The 18,840-nt window shown below is 45.4% G+C and overlaps 1 protein-coding gene across 3 annotated transcripts in view; it reads left to right on the forward strand.

The window, feature by feature from the left end:
* Nucleotides 1-18,840, forward strand: part of SRC (SRC proto-oncogene, non-receptor tyrosine kinase) — a 211,037-nt gene that overhangs the window by 37,528 nt on the left and 154,669 nt on the right. The window lies entirely within an intron of this gene.

Genomic DNA, 18,840 nt, shown 5'->3' on the forward strand with positions numbered 1-18,840 from the left:
TCTGAACCTTATGGTTTCTGTGTAAACCCAATGAGTCCCTCTTGGAAGGCAAATTTCCTCCTGCCGAAGTAATATCACTATTCCGAAATACAGAAAGAAGTCTACTTCAAACAAAAATACAAATTATTGAATATATCATTTACTTGGCAAATAAACTGATACGTTAGAAATTTTAATGGGAAGGTTGGAGATTTTAAAATGTAGCTTTATTTCTAAAAGACAAAGCAATAGAACTCTGAAATGTAACTTTGTTTTTTTTTTTTTGCTCCTAATGCATGTACTCTTTTTAGCTGTGCATACCAGTGCTGCTCCAGTTAAGGCAATCAGTTGCCCATGCTGGATTCTGTCTGGTGTACTTGCACTGTGCCCACCAACTTGATTTTTAGCTTCCAATTTAAACATTTCTTAACATTTACAGGCATTTTAAAACTTTACATTTTTAATTTTGCTTTATGTTTTTTTTTAAAAAAAATCTGGTAATGTCGTTTCATCGCATAAACAGTTGCAGCCCCACAGGGGTCCGTGGTCCACAGTTGAGAACCACTGGGCTAAGACTTTGGAATGGGCTGTCAGTTCATCACTAAAATGCACATAATTGAATACATATATATTTTTACTCAGACTCATAGTTAAACAAGCATTGGCATAGCCAAATAGGTCTCGCCTTTGGGGCCTTTATAATTGTTTAACCATGCAACAGTTAATGTTGTTGCACCAAGGATATTGTGCTGCATCACTAAATACTTAGAAGGTCCCAAAAGCGAGACCTATTGGCTATGCCGATGCTTGTTTATTTAATGCAGCTTCATATAGCGTGGACTTTATTTACCCACGTGTCCGAGCGCTTTACAATAGAACCAAGTACGTTGTATAGGATATTTACATAGTTACATGTTACAAATCCAATCAGGATAGTTAAACAAGTAAAATCAAAAAATTAGGTTAGTACAGGTATATTTTCACCTTCATTTCTGCAGACATATATTTCAGGATATTTCCACTGATTTGCAGGGCTTATAACAATGACCTGTACCATGTAGCCGCAACAGGGAAACTGTTTTGATCTGGACGTTGTGTGTCTTTTATATAGATCTTATCTAAAGTACACGAGATACTGATAATCTATTGTGAAAAGCTGGAGGCGACCTGGTTAGGCAGATGGGAATGTGATATGACACAAGGCGAAGTGGGTTCGGATAAAGGTGTGCGTAGTTCTGATAGGTCGAACTTGTTATGACTGCTCAAGAACCGAACCAATCGAAAAGAAGAGTGGAAGGACCAATCGACAGGCACAGCAGTGTAGCCCTTCTTCCACAGGGGGTGCCAATCAGTGGGTAGGACACAACAGCAGCAATGGCGGTCAGAGTGTAAAGTGTACTCTGTGGCAGTATTGGGTCGTAGCTGGTTGTCGGACTGAGAGGTGCTGGAGGTAAGTGAGCAAAAATGAAGGTAGATTATGTGTGCTGGCGTGAGGTCTCACACCGACAATCACTCATCGCGATCACTGTAAAAGCGAAAGTGATCGCGATGACTGACACTAGGGGTGCTCACGCAGCAGCGGGGGGAGGGGTATGGTGCTGAAGGCTGGCGCAGAATGGCTGGGAGGGAAGGGGGAATGCGGGGAGCAGCTGTGCGCGTCCACGCCATCGTGCACTATAGCTTGTCGCCAGCACAAAAAGGTGGGTAGCACTTTCGAAGCCCACCTACTAAATGTCTCGCCAGACCAGCGCATGCGCTGGGTCAGGCAAGACCTAAAAAATTTATGCACTGTTGGAGGTTGTACTTTTCAAATTTTAAGAGTGACATTTTACACAGACGTGCCTCTTGGTGCTCTTGTCGACTCTTCATGGGTTGCAGTCTTCAGATGTTTTGAGTATGTATAGCTCGTAATTTGCTAGCAGGGGTATTTGGCTGCGTTGCTGTGCATAGACTGTTTTCTGCAGCATGGATTGAAGTAGTATCTCCATTCTGGGAGCCACTGAGAGCCATTGTACTTTTTGTTTTGTCTTTCGTTTTGCTATAGTGTGAACTTTCACACTATTTCTAACTGCAGTTGTATTGGGTTATCTAAGACCTGTAACAGCCTGTGCGAGTTTGCTTGTCTGCTCTGTCGTTCATGGTTTAGGTCTCACCTACTAGACAGTGTAAGCTGTCTGTTGCTGAAAACCTATTGTAAGGTTAGAGTGGACTCTGAGCCCATCATTGCTTACTGTTGGCTGACTGTGTCACCCTCATTTATTTGCTACTTTATTTGTCAGCTCGTGTGGGCTTTACTTCCTCTTCTTGTGTTTATCCATCTCCTGGAGAATAGATTCATTACTTGTGTCCTTCCACTACTCACTATTGAAGCACTCCGTTTTTAGGTCTCGTCTAGCGATTCAGCGCATGCGCTGCTCGTCTTGGCGAGACCTATAGTCACCAGTTTCTCTGCCGATGGGAGACAGGAGATGTGCACTCGCGGACAGGAGATGTGCACTCTGTACGCGTGCACATCTGTCCCCGTGTAGGGCTGGCGCTAAGCATTGTGCGCTTTCACTTTCCCTCCCCCATCAGCTCCATGGACACAGCTTGTTATTCCTCCGTTTTGGGGTGGGCTTCTGTGGCCTCGGGCGAGATGTAGCAACAAACCTCAATAACACTCCCTCATTGCTTTCTAAACAAACATGACCTTCTTACAAACAAAATTGAAAGCGAAAGGCCCGCCGTTCTGATTTATATGGCTTTATCTGGTTGAAGAATCTTCTACGGTCCCCACGTAATTCCGAGACGGGGAGCGGTAGCAATAACACAGACATGGGAGACGAAACTTACCCGTACCCTGTCCTGATGCGGGGGGGCCTACGGCTCCCAGGGCTGTACCAAGGCGCTAAAGAGAAAGCTCCTGTGCTACTTCCAGAGGCAGAAGAAGTCCGGCGGGGGCGAATGTCAGATCAGACTCCCACCCAGAGAGGTACTAGTTCACTTTGCGGAACACGAAGGTACTCCCCGGATCTTTTTCTGTACTCCTTGTAAGAAAAGCAGCAGCAGTGCCAGTCAGGGAAGTCACCAGGGGTCTATGATATCAGATTGGGAGCAGGGAGCCTTCAGTCAGCATTGAATACTCAAACTATGATGTGTTATGGACGGTCCCCGTGACAAATAGGTGACAGTTTAGTTTGAGGTAGACGAGCTACAATTGTGCACGTTTATGTCCCTAGTTCACCAACCTCTAAAACCACTCCTGCTTATGGGCAGACCACTACCTCAAGATTTGTTGATTCCTTACACCGCTCACTGCCATACCATTCCTCCTAGTCACCCTCCTACTTAAACTGATCATCTACTCACAGTGCCACCCAATACCACTTGTTCACTCACCTTTAGTCACTTACAAATCACCTGCAGCATCATTCTTGTACATGCATCCCACCTCATTCATCCACTGGCCTTCCCACCTTTTTACCCTCAACAACTTGCAGCACGGAAAAGCCATTCCCATCACTCAGCTTCTCTCAAAAGAACTCAACACCACTCACCAACGTCCGCACCCACAATTACCCACCAATCTGTCACCAACAGTATTTTACTCTTCTCACTTGCAACATCAGTCGCATGGCCCACAATATAATTTACATATCCTACGTTCACTGATATACACCAGCAGGCATTCTGCTCTCTAGATAACTTAGTCACCTATGTTCTTACCTCACCTCTCATTCTAGATGACACCTACAATATCTGCATTAACTGAATATTGCTTTGTCATGATAGGTTTTAGCTTATAATCAATTTAAATGACCCCATGAGGGAAATCTCTGCTGTTTAGTGCATAGGGCCGTGTATGTGTTTTTGCCTCTTTTTGCTGTGTCCGTGTGTTTATGGGTACTTGCATGTCTGCTGACAGTTTATGAAGCCAACTATTCATCTAAGGTAGGCCAGCCTTGTTGGTATTGATTCATTTGCTATTCTCCTGCTGAACTTGGTGAGATGGGTTTAAATACATTTTCGTTTTATCCTTCAAATAAATATAAAGGAGGACTCTTCTTGCTCCTAGTATTTCTTCCTCCACTTCACAGAAATGCAGGGACACCCCTTTCTCAGTATTTGTTATTACCAGGCTCTAGACAGACGTGCTAGGCACTAGGGATGGGTCTGGTGGAAAATAGGTGGCCACGGGCTGCTTTGGACATTAGGCTTCTTTACACCGGGCCCGGTTGATTACCATCTGTGAACCAGAATCTTCAGGTGCCATGATGGAGGATCTATAAAGGTAATCTCCCTAGCGGTCTGTGCCTACACACCCCCTCCACAATATTTACAGTAGACCGGAAACCCACTGCCTTTACATTTGATGCTCACAGGCAGTAACATCCACCCAGACTGATCTTTAGTGGGATCTATAGCCACAGTTAGCAGAGGGGACCGTAAATTTGGGCACAAGCACCCTGGGCCCAAGGAAGGGGTGGGGCGGGGTTCTCGAGCTGCTGGCACCTCGGGGGTAACTGCTTTTGTTTCTCTGGCTAGCCATCATCACATTAATGACACTTCATTCATAAGCCGTATGGAGTGCCGGAGAAGCAGTTGTCAGTCACTTGAGTTAGTTAATTTGTTTGTCATTAACACTGGCATGGACATCTTCCTGTGGAAGCCAACAACTTTCACATGCCACATTTGGCCGGTCAATTGGTGCCTGCCTCCAGAGAGAAGAAAATGGCATTAGACCATTATGCAATTCTAGTTTCTATTTTTAAACTCAACAAAGATGCCAATTTTATTTTCAGTAAGCTTTGTTTGTCATGCCAAGAGACCACGTGGGACAGTACACCCTTATTAAAATGTATAACCACTAACTGCATGCCTGCATACCAAGTATTTGCAATGCAATAGGTCTCACATTTGCGACAGTTTAAGCTATTGGCATTGTAAATGGCAATGCCTTCTATTTATGTTTTAAAAACCAACCCATAAATAAAAAGCATTGTCAATTCCAATTCCAGTAGCTCAAACTCTTGCATATGCGAGACCTATTGCATTGCAAATGCTTGTTTCTTTTTGGTTAAGAACTCCATGAGAATGCATGTGCTTTCCAGCCTCTGGTATTGCTCTCCCTGACTCACCCTGTTTGTCTTTCCCACCCGTTTGCTTCTTTCCTTACCCCGCCTTTTTATGCTCCCACTAGTGCGCTTCTCCACCCCATGTTGCTTTCTTGCTTGTGTGTTCCCCCTCAACATATCCACATTCCTCTTTAGGCTATTTGCTTCTCTTCCCCCTGTGCGCCGCAATCCTCTCTCTCGCTTCCCCCACATCCCACCTTATGTTGCTTCGGCCCCAGTGTGTTGCTTCACTCTCACATTTCTTCTTCCACATTTACCCGTTGGCATACTCTGTGTTGCTCTCCCCCGCCACCAGTGACCTCTATGGTGCTTTCCCCTACCCTCGCTGTACATGTTGCGTCCCCCAAACTGTGCCACAAAAAAAAAGAAAAAAGATTTTTTACTTACCGATCCAACTCGGCTGGGTAAATAGACTGCATCATTTTCATATTGTAAACTCTAGCATGCGTGTTGCATGTACCTGCACATTGATCCGGGTGAAAGAATAATAGCGTTATTTATCTTTATGGGGGGGGGGGGTGTTACTCTTTAGCCATGCTTCACGACATAAGGTATGCTCTACAGCATCGGTAACAACCATTTAGCAAAGCCAATAGTTTCCAAAGGCAAAACTTGCTACTTTCGCCAATGCTTGTTATGTCATGCACCTGGAAAGCAGAAGCCAAGTATATTCCCATTCAATTTTCCATTCATTTAAATTTTTAGCTTTTGCCTTTAAGACCTCTTTAGCTCTCTTAACCAACTATTGTTTTCCCCCAAAAACCATACATAATACAACCACATAGAGTGGTTTTTGGTCAGTGGGCCTCCTGTTGAATTGTCAGTCACATTTCGCTTACGCCCCCCACAGCATATTTAATGGGGCAATGTGTCATACTACTGGCTCCCTAAGCTTTGATGTCGGAACTTAGCCTGTGCACATTGTTCACATCTACCAAAAAATAGTTTTTCTTTTCCGTGAGAAACCTGGTTCCAAGTGTGCTTTATAATATCAGGTTTCTTTTACATTCGTTTGAAATGCAGTTTTTTGTGTTTTTTTTTTTTTTTACGTGCACGTTGTGTGTCCAGTTACATGATTTATTTTCTGCCTCCTTACGGTACCATTGTAGCTGCCTGTGGTTTGAGTGATTGGCTAGGTGGTCATATATTCTGGTCTTCTTCACAAATAAGACGTGCATGGCACAACTGACTTTCATTAAAAAAAATAAAATAAAAAAAAATCACTAGCAAAACAGCCACTTGACCAAAAAAAAAATTAATTTACATTTTCTAATGCAGGCTTATGGCGACCATGGTTAGGTTACTGTGTGTTATTTTTATTTCTTTTTCTAGCAGATTCTTACAATAAAAATTTGAAAAAAAGAAATTCACTAATGATCCAAGGTCAGACCAATGTTCTTGTCAATGCTTAGTTTAGGTCTGGCATTTGCTAAGAGTTTCTGCTTTTACACAAGTTATATGTATAAATGACTTGTAAGATCTTTGAGTCTGCCTTCTTCATCCATTACCCTGTTAATGTGCATTCGCTTTTCCCTTCCTCCCATCAGGGCACAGCCTGGGGCAGTCGGTCAGCCCACCTCAGAATCTGCCGGGGAATACGGAGGCAGTGTGTGCTTTTCGAAACCCCAAAAATGTTTTGCTTTTTGCCAAAGTTTTCTTTGTTTTTTAAAGTTTGAGTTCCCAGCAGCTGCTTGCAGAATAACGTTTTGCCAGATCCATAACAAAAGAAGCATTGACCAATCCAAAACTGTCCCCAAACATTAGACCTTTAGGTTTTGCCAATGCTTGTTATCATTGGAGTAATTTGCTCCCAAAACTAAAACCAAGGTAGTCTTAATGCTTCAGGAAATTTAGGGACATCTAAACTAGATGTGACATTTAAGGACTTCGACACAGGAAAAAAACATGTGAGGCTCTGGCTAGAGAAAAGGATGCATTTTCCTTCACATTTTACGCAGCTGTCCGTACTGTCCTACTTACAGGCCAATCAAGAGTTGTTCAGAATGGATGGTGCGGTAAATTGGCACCTGAAATTGCCAGTACTGCGCCGTAATACTCTACAATTACCATTTATTTCCCAGTTAATGGTTGGGCAATGGATAATAATAATAATAATAGTTGTTGCATGTGTCTGCATATTCTCCTCCCTTCCATCCTGTTTACTGGGCAAGTATGTTACCTTTTTCTGGCCACATTTCACCATGCCCGGTCATCTCCAGTGGGTTAATACATTAAGTTTGTAATTGTATTTTCTCCTGGAATTCGGAGCTTCTGGCTACAAATGTATTCATATTTTACTCATGATTAACACTTACTCTTCTATGCACGTGGTACAATTGAGCTAACTTTTCTTGCATTTCTTTGTTTGTTTCTAGCTTTCATTGTATGCCTCAGTGCAAACGTGGCGTTCTTATGTGGGTTTTGATCCCCTATACATTTGAGCTGCAGAACTGAGTCAAAAGTTGCGCAATGGGTGTTGTGCGCCTGTGAGAGGGAGTGGGAGCGAGTCAGTGGTGTCTATCAGTGGTGCAACAGTTGATGTTGCAGCAGATCAGATGCCCTGGGGCAACTGCACCTGCTGCACTATTAGAGAGGAACACCCGTACCTCAGGAGTCCAAATCAGAGCCCCTGTACACCAGTCAATGTGCGTGAGGGTCAATGACTGAAAGTTTGAGTGTATGCAAGTGCATTTGTGAGTGAGAAACAGTGAGTGTATGGGTACATTTGTGTGTGAGGGCACCCAAGGCACATTTTGAAAACAATGAGGAACTCTTTGCAAGTATTACAACCCCACCACCTATAGGGATCACCAGCACCGACTCTGGCCCCGTGAATTCTGCATTGCTTGCAGGGTACATCCCTTTGCCTCCCCTTTACTCATTTTCTCTGCTGATTGAAGGCCTGACCTGTCCTCGGCATCTGTAATTGACTGACTCTTTCCTGATAATTCGTGCTGTTGTAAAACTCCTCTAAGGGAGCAGAGAGGAATGAGAAGGACTCTCACCTGTATACCCCAAATATTCAAAGATTACCTTAGCTGATTATCAGGCTGTGACAGAGCTGCCCGTCCTCCGAGCGTACGAGGAGTGTTTTGTAAACCCGACAAAACGCATGCGTGCGTGGGTATGAATGCAATGTTACATAATATACAAATATATTGCTGTCCTTCTGGGGTAAAACAGAATTTTGATTGAGCTTTCATTAACACGTAGCAGCGCATGTGGAAAAGATTTATCTAGCCTCAGAAGCTAGTAAAAAATGTTTATAAGAAATCCTTCTTGCAGGATTGCATAATGAGTATTTTAAATGTTATCCCCTGAAGATCTACCTAATTAAATTTTTTGTTTTCCCTAAACTATTTTACACTTAGCGGACGGGTGAGAGGAAGAGTGGCTCGGCCACGTTGACAACAAGTCTGTTAGTGGTGTTTTTGCGGCTAAAAGCCTCTTTTTCATACTACAGAGTGTGAGAGTGGTGGTTCTGTTGTGAAAAGTACCATTAGATTTGTTAAGCTCCGACAACTGATGGAAGGGTTATCTAACCCAAAGTAGCACCAGTACTTAATAAATATTTGCGGGTCTCACCTAGATTCGATATCATTTGGGTTATTAGTCATCCTGTGGCTTTACACTATAGCCCGAAAACCAAGGAGGATGCTGCTTTTTAGGTCGAGCATTCGAAGCCTCTTGAATATACTTTAGTATATACTTATATGTGTATGAACTATGTGGGCTCTGGATATCAGCCCTCGGACTTGTCTGCTTCCGCTTGGGGATTTTTTTTTCTCTGTTCAACTGCCTCTAGTTAACTGTCTTGATAGAAAACGACCAGCAGAGAGGTTAGTAAAATACCAGAATCACTTTAGCATTCTCTAGATTCTAGTCCATAGAAATTGTCTTCCATGAGCACCTGTAGACAATATTTTTTTCAAATCTTATATTTTCAGTGATAAAACCACAGAAGGCCCTGATTTTATATTAAAAACAGAGCTTTGGGCTATACCATTTCCCACTAAAAGGCAATATTTCTCTCCATGTGTTCCCATACCAGGCGTGTCAAGCAGTTTGGTGCTTTCTTTCCCTCCATGTTAAAGAACAGTAGATGTTTCAGCACCCAGGCTAATGTACTGCATAGCTAAATGCATATAAGGTCCCAAAGGCGAGACCGATTGCATTGCATATGCTTGTTACAATAGCATTTACTCAATAGACCCTGTTCCCCACTATCCACAGATTGCCAACCACTACTGCGCGCAGTCTTTCTCTGTGTGCAGTGGGATTGTCTGCAGGGTTTGACTTGCAGTCATGCCCTCCATCCAACTCTTTGTGGGTGGCCAGCACCTGCAGTGCACAGCCTTCAACATTGCATCTCATGATTGGTCCAACCCTATGGGCGACTACCCTCCAATGCACATTACCCGTGACCGGCTCTCTTCTCTTCTGCATGCAGTGGGCAGTTGGCTGTAGGTCTTGGCTCCTGTCCAGAACCTGCAGCAAATATGCCTGCGGTAGCTAACCCTGCTACATGTATGTGGCTGTGTGCAGAGAGGTTGGGCTTAGGGATAACTGATTTATTTTTTTTTTTTTTTTTTTTTTTTTTTACAGTATCCGTGGATCGTAGGTGGGATTTGTGAATCCTGATGCCAAGGTGAGTCTGAGGTATCCAGTAAAGGTCTGAGATTCACAAATCCATTCTAATACCCACAAATTCCATGATTTAAAATAAAGACTAAATGGATACCAGTTGATGGTCACTTCGGGGCCTCCCCTTATGAGCCAGGGGTCATTTTTCCCATTATTTTTTACAACACAGTGCTCCGTGCTTTGTTTTTGTGTGATGGTCACTGCAACAAAAATGTTTCTGTGACGGCTAGCCAATAATAAAGCTGCAGATTTGTGAATCCAGGGCTGGATTGCGAAACTTCAATTCCCTAAGAGGGAAAAGGCCCCATAGTCCAAAGGAGTGCCTCTGTTTTAAAATGGAGTATGAATTCACAGGGGATCTGCAAATTAATGGTCCAGATATCTCTAAAATTCAACCTCTTCATGCCCAAGGTGGGCACTTTTTTAAAAGCTAATTTCTCAAACTACGGAACTGAATTTTGACAAGCCAACAAAAGTACATTCTTTGAATACAGTTTTATCTTCATGACAAACTTGTTATAATTCAGTTCAGCTGTTTTTCTGTAGCAAAGGGAAAATAATCCTATCTGAATTAAAATGGGAAATTGTACCTTGGGACTCACCCTTTTTCTTGGCCCCACTTAACTGCTCTGCACAAAACGTGCCATGAAATACGTAATGGGAATGTTCGTTTTTTTGTGGAAGGTTTGTGCAGATTGGTCAATCTGCACCAAAGTTATCAATAAAACAAAAGTAATGCCTTTCTTATGGAAATTCTGACCAGGGCCGGACTGGAAACCAAAATCGGCCCTGGCAAAGTGCTTGGCTGGCCCCCAGGGGGGTTGGGGGTGCGGCCGAGCTGTTTGCCAGGGCTGGTTTTGTTACAGTGGGCGATATTGCAGCTATGCTGCATAAACGGCCCTATGGATTCACCACGGTGTCCCATTTACAGAATTGGACCGACTCACAGAAGAAAGGGGTAGGTACATATTGCTGAAGGGAACCCTTGATGGCCTACCAGTGGTTTTGGGTTGCATTTATGCCCTAAACGTTGATCGGGACAAGTTTTTTTAATCAACTAGGCATAGCCATGACTGGGTAGGACACATATCCCTGGATATTGGGAGGGGACTGTAACACTGTCTTGGACGTGGACTTAGATAGGTTCCATCCCCCGCTGCATGGCGCTGGAGCCCACTAGCGAGCTGAGTCCCTGAAAACCTGGGTGACTGGATGGGGACTGAGTGATGTTTGGTGAATGCTACACCCTACACATAGGGAATACTCCTTTTATTCTCCAGTACACCAACTTCATACCAGGATAGGTTTCTGTGCTCCCTTAACATCGCCACCCAAATACACCAATCCACATACCTGGCCAAAACCTTCTCTGACCACTGCCCTTTAGAGATCACACTTACATGGGGCAGGGTACCTAACCCGGTCCCCACTTGGAAACTGTGACCCCAACTACTGGAGGATGCCTCCTTTCGTACCACGCTATCTGCAGCTATCACAAACTGTTTTTTGGAGAACTGGAACACAGCTTCCTCCAATCTAATTGAATGGAACGCACTCAAGGTGGTCGTGAGGGGCGTGGCAATTGGGTCGAAAGTGGGGGCTCGTCAAGAGGTACATAGAAACCTTATTCGTATAGAAAACCTAATGACCGAGCTGGAACGCGCTGCAGCGAGTGATCCAGGCTAACGGGCCCCTTTATGGGACGCATGCATTCAGCATGCTGAGATCCTTGAAACTCTCCAGGTCATTGACTACAGGGCATTTACACAATTGAAACACACCGAGTCTGATAAGTCTGGATCGCTGTTGGCCCGGATATTGCGAGACAGCCCAACTTCTCCCATCATCACCTGGATTAATGTACCTATCAAGTGCATGGTCCACACTCAACTAGAGATAAACAATGCCTTTTGTCATTATTTCAGTAATCTTTATAACGAACCTGCGCACATCGATGACACTTTAGTGGATGACTTTTTAAACGGCTTCACATACCCATGTCTTAAAGCAGACACCCAAAGGATGCTTTCAGGCCCCATTACTAGACACAAAATATGGGATGCTATCAAAGGTCTAAAGTATAGCAAGGCCCCGGGCCTCGACGGCCTGCCCATAGAATTCTTTGAAACTTACTCAGACGCTCTCGTTTCTAAGTTAGAGGAGCTATACAAGACAGCCTTGGAGTCCGGTCACTTACCCCATTTCACCATGCAAGCCTTAGTCATTTCACTCCCCCAAACCGTGACGAGACTGCACTGACCTATCTAGTTACCGACCCTTGTCTCTATTGGCGACCGAATATAAGATCCTAAGTAAGGTCTTAGCTAACTGACTCCTGCCCTATCTAACTACCCTAATTCACAAAGACCAATGCGTGTTTCTCTCCGCACGCGGCACTTCCCTAAATATCAGACGCTCACATCATATCATGCTGGCTACCCCAGTAGATTATGACAACGCTGGCTGCATAGTGTTAGACCTACGTCAAGCTTGTGACTTCATTACATGGGGGTACATGTTTGCAGCCCTGCAACGCTTCGGTCTTCCTCCAGAATATCTTAACTGGGTGCATTTGCTGTATACTGGCCCCACTGCAATAGTTCGCACCGGAAGTCATATTTCACGAGAATACACTATACACAGAGTCACGCGACAGGGTTGTTCCCTCTCCCTTCTGTTATTTGTCCTTGCCTTAGAGTAGTTAGCTAAAGCATAGAGGCAAACTGCTGAACACCTGGGGATACCAATAGATGGCACCACACACTTAATCTCAATCTATGCCGATGATATAATCATCTACCTACGTGACCTCTCTGCCAGGGTGGAACCCCTCCCTACCATTTTTTCCACCTTTGAACGTATCTCTGGGCTTGCTATTAACGAAGGGAAATCGAACGCTTTCTATCTCCATGACGGACCTCATCCAAACATGCTCCACTTTGGTTATTATAACCTGCCAGTAGCACACCATACATTTAAGTACCTAGGAATCCAGATATACAGAACACAGGCGGACCAACTTGATGGTAATCTGTCAAAGGTAATTACTGCAATACGATCAAGTGTATCCTTTTGGACCTCCCTGCTACTGTCGGTGATGGTGCGGGTTGCCATCTCTAAGATGGTGGCGCCCCCCCCCCCGACTCCTATATTTTTTTTGTGAATTTACCTCTAGTGGTTCCTTAGTCCACCTTTCGCACACTCGACACAATCCTACTACAGCTATTTGGGGAAGAGGCCGACGCAGGGTGAGCCTCAAGAAATTGCAGTTAGAACCTCACATGGGCGGATTGGGGGTACCTGACTTTAGGGCCTACTATTATGCTTGTCAGCTTCAACGGCTGTCGTATTGGACAGCAGGCAGGAACCTGCAGGAAATAGAGTAAGAGACCCGAGACTTAGAGCGAGGAGCCCTACATACTCTGTTACTACCGAAAGTAAAAATTCCCCCTCCTTTACTTAAAACATCACTCCACTGCTGGAAGAAGTCTCTGCTTTACACCTCGGATGCGATTCCGTACGCTGGTAATAACCCACTATTGGGAATACCAACCACTGGTGGCAGGCTCGGCTACATGTCTGGGCGGACGCTGCTGTAGAGGAGGTGGGGTCGCTGTTTGGCGATGGAACCCTCCTTGATCATGACTCCTTTGTACACTCAACGTAATGAACCTCTGCAACACAAACTGGTACGATCTCTTTATTATATGGGGGAGGGCAGCCATCTTATTAAATGGTTATACGTTGATATTCGATCACAAGCCTCCATCCCACTCACTGACCTTAGAACAAAATGGTCCGAGACAACTGAAGCTGCAGTGACTGATAAAGCATGGGCGAGTATTCTAGAACACCCCAAGCGTGTATCCTGCAATGCCAAATTTAAAGTCATACAATGCATGGTGTTACACAGATCCTATTTAACCCCAAAAATAATTATTCGCATGTTCCCTGACGCCCAACATCCCTGCCCAGGTTGTAGGTCCGAGGAGGTGGGCTTTACCCACATGCTGTGGGCTTGCTCTCACCTGTGTGATTTCTGGGGGGGGGGGGGTCCGAATTGCACTTGGGGACATCACACATTTACCACTCAAGGACAACATACTGGAGTGTTTGCTGGGCCTCCGCAAGCGCACATGTGCTTTGAAAGTTCAACTGCGTTTCCTTGACCTTGCTCTCATATTGGCCATATGAGCGATCATCATGAGATGGAAATCCCCTAAATGCCCTACTTTATCTGTGTGGTAGTAAGAGGTGGTACGATGGTGCGGTGCCGAAAGTGCGGCAATCGGACGCGAAGAGGCTCGCAGACTACATACACACCCCATTTCTATGGAGTGGTATCTTATGCTGGAAGGTTTTAAAGCACTAGATCTTCACCCTCCACATATCACTCCTACTCCATAATGTATCCAGTTGTATGCGGTCCACAGTTTAAAGGGCTGTTAAGGCTCCTACTCACTTCAGCTGCACACCAGTAGTACTCGCAGCAAGACTCACTCACTCACTCACTCACTCACTCACTCACTCACTCACTCACTCACTCACTCACTCACTCACTCACTCACTCACTCACTCACTCACTCACTCACTCACTCACTCACTCACTCACTCACTCACTCACTCACTCACTCACTCACTCACTCACTCACTCACTCTGTACCGAATGTTATTTGTATCTTATGTATGCACTCATTTTTTCAAAGTCGCAAGACTATCCTATTTTATTCTGGCATATGCAAACAGATCTTTAATCGTCTCGAAGGAAATTTGTGTTACGATTAGAAAAAAAAAGAGAATGCATGTTGTACTTGCTATGACAACTTGAAATCACTTTGTGGTGCTCAATAAAGGTTGTTATAAAAACAAATGCTACAAAAACGGCCCCCAGGGGCCCAAAATCTGCCCCCACCCTGGCGGCCCACCGGGGAAACGCTCGGTACCCGCTACAGCCAGTCCGGCCCTGATTCTGACCTAACCCTAATTGCACTGGCACGATCACCACCAATGTAATGTATTTGACTCCCCCCCCCCCCCCCCCCCAATGCAATGACCCTCTGCCTTTGATGCTTAAAGTTAATTACTTCACCCCAAGCTACCCATCACTCCCATCACTGCCCTGATTGTGGACTTTTCTCCTTTCAGTTGAAGTACTTCATGTTTGGGCAGCTGCGCTGTCTGTTGGTGGTGTCCACCCTGAGGATGGTGGGGTATGTACTTATCTGTACCTTGGTGAGCGGGAGAGTGCTAAAACTGTGCTGATGATGCAGTGGGTCCTTCCCTCCCCGCACGTCTGTGGGTTGTCCCCAGGGTTCCATTTAGACGCTGAGCGCAGAGGCCTTTGGCATTGAGCCAGTGCTCTGCTAATGTCCTTTGTGGGTGGGAGATTCTGCTGTTATTTCTGCCTTGAACTCCATTTGTATTTATTTACGCGCTGTGTGGCCAGCATGAATTGCAGCTGTGAAGCCTCTGCTTCACCATATGCACCACAGTACTGTGGCCATTGGGCACATAAACGTCCCACAGACTCTCAGATCATACTAGCATGGGCAGCAGTAATGTAGCTTCCCTCTGTCAAACACACATGCGTCACACCACTACTGCAAGTGATAGACTTAGATTCCTTAGTATGACCCAAACGGGCCTCCCATTGCTGGTAGTGGTGCAAGCTTCTATCTCATGTGATCACCGACTAAGGAGCTTCAATTCAGTAGGCGGACCATATAGCCATATACAGATATATGTATATACGTGTATGTGTGTATATATGTGTGCACGTGTATGTGTGTATATACGTGTACATGTGTATGTGTGCATATACATGTATGTACTAATGTGTATGTATATATACGTGCATGTATATAAATTTACGAGTATGTATATATGTGTATATACATGTATGTGTATACGTGTATGTGTATACGTGTATGTATATACATGTATGTGTATATACATGTATGTATATATATATATATATTATATGATCTGACACTGCATAATACTCTTCAGGGCAGCCTCACTAGTCTTGCCCAAGTAGTGGTTTGTATACAGTTCTCTTCCTAAGTACATGAAACCAATCACTGTGGGGAACAATTGTCAGGGTACCTTCCACCTTCTGCCTAACACCCTTGGCTCATGTCGGAACCACGAACGCAGTGCAGCAAAGCCAAATTTAGAGCAGCCTGGAGCGGTCAAATCTGTGAAAGTCGACACATCTGCAGAGGCACAGTCCTCGGGAGGCCCTGATGGCTGCATTCTTTGTTGAAGCGGCTGTCTGGTCAGCCTGCAGCCAAAGGGCTAGATCGATTTTCTCACCGAAATCAAATCTTTTTCTTGTCAGTTTTTTTTGGGGGATGAAAACATTAAAAATTAATACCCTGAGTGAAACAATCAAAACGAGCTTCTCTGATAATAAATGTGCTGAGCTTTGCAAAACTTGACTGTTAAAAGACCAATGCTATGAGATTATATATATATATATAATCATCGCCCTCCTCCAAACAACTAAAGTAGGGGATGTTCCGGTTCTGATGAGCATGCCGTTCGGTCGTACCCTACAGGTGCAGTCCAGTGTTTAAGGGCTGGCTGGATGAGATCGTAAAGAGGTGATTTTTTTTACTTTCTTTTTTTGGTAGGCATAAGACGTTTGCAACAAACCTCAATATGTACTGGCCAGTATAAGAACTATTAGGATCAGGAGACTTTCTGGCAAGAAATAATATTGTCTTTCATCTTTAAAACAAACGTAGAAGGGTTACAGTGAGGTCTTATTGTAACCTTTTCTGCATCACCAGCTGCTGATTTGCAAAAAAAAAAAACGGACTCGACGAGAGAGTGAAAACTCTATATGACCCTTTACAGTGCTGTGACGTCACTGGAATTGTAGCTCGTGCCATTTGAAACCTGACTACAACTCGTCTATAAAAGAGGAGCCAAAGGTTGAAAGAGGAGAGTTTCTGCAGAACCTATAAAACTGGCTGTGGTAGGGGAGAGGGCCTGTGTGGCGGTGAAGAGGAGTGAAATATGAGGACTCGGTTTTGAACCGCCAGTGAGATGCAGCAGGTGGGATTCCATAATGTAGGACTCGGCGGCGTGGGAGGACAGCTAGGGTACGCCGACGGTGGAGCTGGAGGTGCAGGGAGATGGCTCCCAGTGTCGCCGAGATACAGAGGGAAGGGGAGTCCTATACAGTGACAGGGGGTCAGATGCACCTTACAACCTCTGTGAAGGGAATAGGGCGGAGGAGGTTCTCAGTCGGTGCACAGTGAGGGACGGGAACCCCGTGCTTCTTGGAAGGAAGGTCCCCCCTCCACCCGTGTCTCTCGGCAGGCTCACCTGCCTCTGGAATCTGTGCCCCCGGGCTCGAGAGTTGACAGCGCTGGATTCTGTGCCTCGAAGGTGCGGAGTTTGCACGGTCCCGAGACCAGTCGGGCCGGTCTGTGTGGAAACTGTTTGTGCTTTGTGGAGCACTGGGCGATGTGAGTGGGGGCAGGACCAAAGGAGTAACTATCTGAGTTGCAGACAGTGCAGCTGCACCGGGCCACAGCCAGGCTTCGACGGGCAGCGTTGGGTGCGTTTTTAGGTCTCGGCTGGCGATGGCAGCGCTCATGCGCTGCTCTCGGCATTCAAGAGCTTCTTGAAATCAATATGGTTGAGGAAGGGGACTTGAAGCCCCGCCCCCTGTTCCCATTGGCTCTAGTCATAGCTTAGGCCAAACGCTGGCATTCTATTGTTAAGGAGGCTTTTTAGTCTCTCCTTGTTGCCGCCCTGTCCACTTTTGGCCCCGCCCACCGGGAATGGATCTTTTACTGGCGGAAGTACACAGGCTGTTTTTTATTGCTTTTAAAAAGTGCGCTTTTTCCGTCCGTCCGTGTCAGTACTACACCACTATCACACACAGCTGGCAGAGATCAAGCTTCGTACCCATGACAGTGGCACCCATAGCTAACTACATCACTGACACGAAACCCAGCGACCGAATTAAAACATTTTGAGCGAACGAGAACACACCAAAGTTACTTCGAAGATCTCGAAATGACATTGTGCTTCAGGAACGGCAATTGCTCCTGGCTACTGGATGGGTGGTGACAGTGTATTCCCTTCTGGGGTGCTCTAATAATGCCGCCTAGCGGAAGGTGCAGGACGGGCGGGCCTTAAGCCTCCTATTCACAGATTATGAAGAATAACTGGTGAAGGGGGCGGTGGAACACAAGTCTCAGTGACGTCAGTGTAAAGGAGAACACTCCCCATGATGTAATTATAAGAATCTCTGCTCCTGCGGCCTCCTATGGGCTCTCAACAATGTCATTCTCTTAGTGTGTGTGTGTGCACACCACACCCCTGCACAATGCAATATCTCACTGTGGTGCAGGTACCAGCACTCTCAGTGTAATCCTGCGCACACCCTGCAGAAGTAACAGAAAGAGGGACACCGACTCTCTTTTCCAGTGGGAGCCTCCTCCGGTCAGACATGCACCAGGCGCGTGCACTCACTGTACATAAAAGGAAGGGAAAGCCCGCACAGCACATCATCACGGGCCCGTGTTCACTAACTCCATGCACCGGCATCTTTTATCTGTTTCCGACTCAATTAAAAGGCGCGCGGAAGATGCGGCGCTCAGCACGCTGTCCTCGCCACAACAATCCATCTTTGATGGGCTTGTGATGAAAGAGGTGCGGACTGTGCTGGGCCGCTTCAAGCGCTGCTGGGCACAGAGGGGTGTTATCTTGGTCTTTTAATCTCCGTCGCGGACCCTACCTACAGAACCATGGCTCGTACATTACTAATTAAGAGCCAGGCAAAATCACATTTCTCCTCTTTTCCAAGGGAAGATTTGCATAAAACAATATGCCTGATCACGGCATGGCCGCCAAGAGACTCAGCCCTCCATGCAGGCGCGGCCGGGAATGATTGCGGTTTATGTAGTCTTTTTTCTTTGTTGCAGATCTTTTTCATATAGCGAGAACTCGACCCAAAGGTATTGAAGGCTGTACACGAGCACCAGTTACATTACATAAGGACACAAGTTAGTTCAAACGGCACATGCCTTCTATTCTGCTGTTCCCAGAAGGTGTTTGTGGGTTCTACACATATGCAGTATTG

This window comes from Triturus cristatus, chromosome 7 (assembly GCF_964204655.1).
Source record: "Triturus cristatus chromosome 7, aTriCri1.1, whole genome shotgun sequence".
Classification (NCBI taxonomy): Eukaryota; Metazoa; Chordata; class Amphibia; order Caudata; family Salamandridae; genus Triturus; species Triturus cristatus.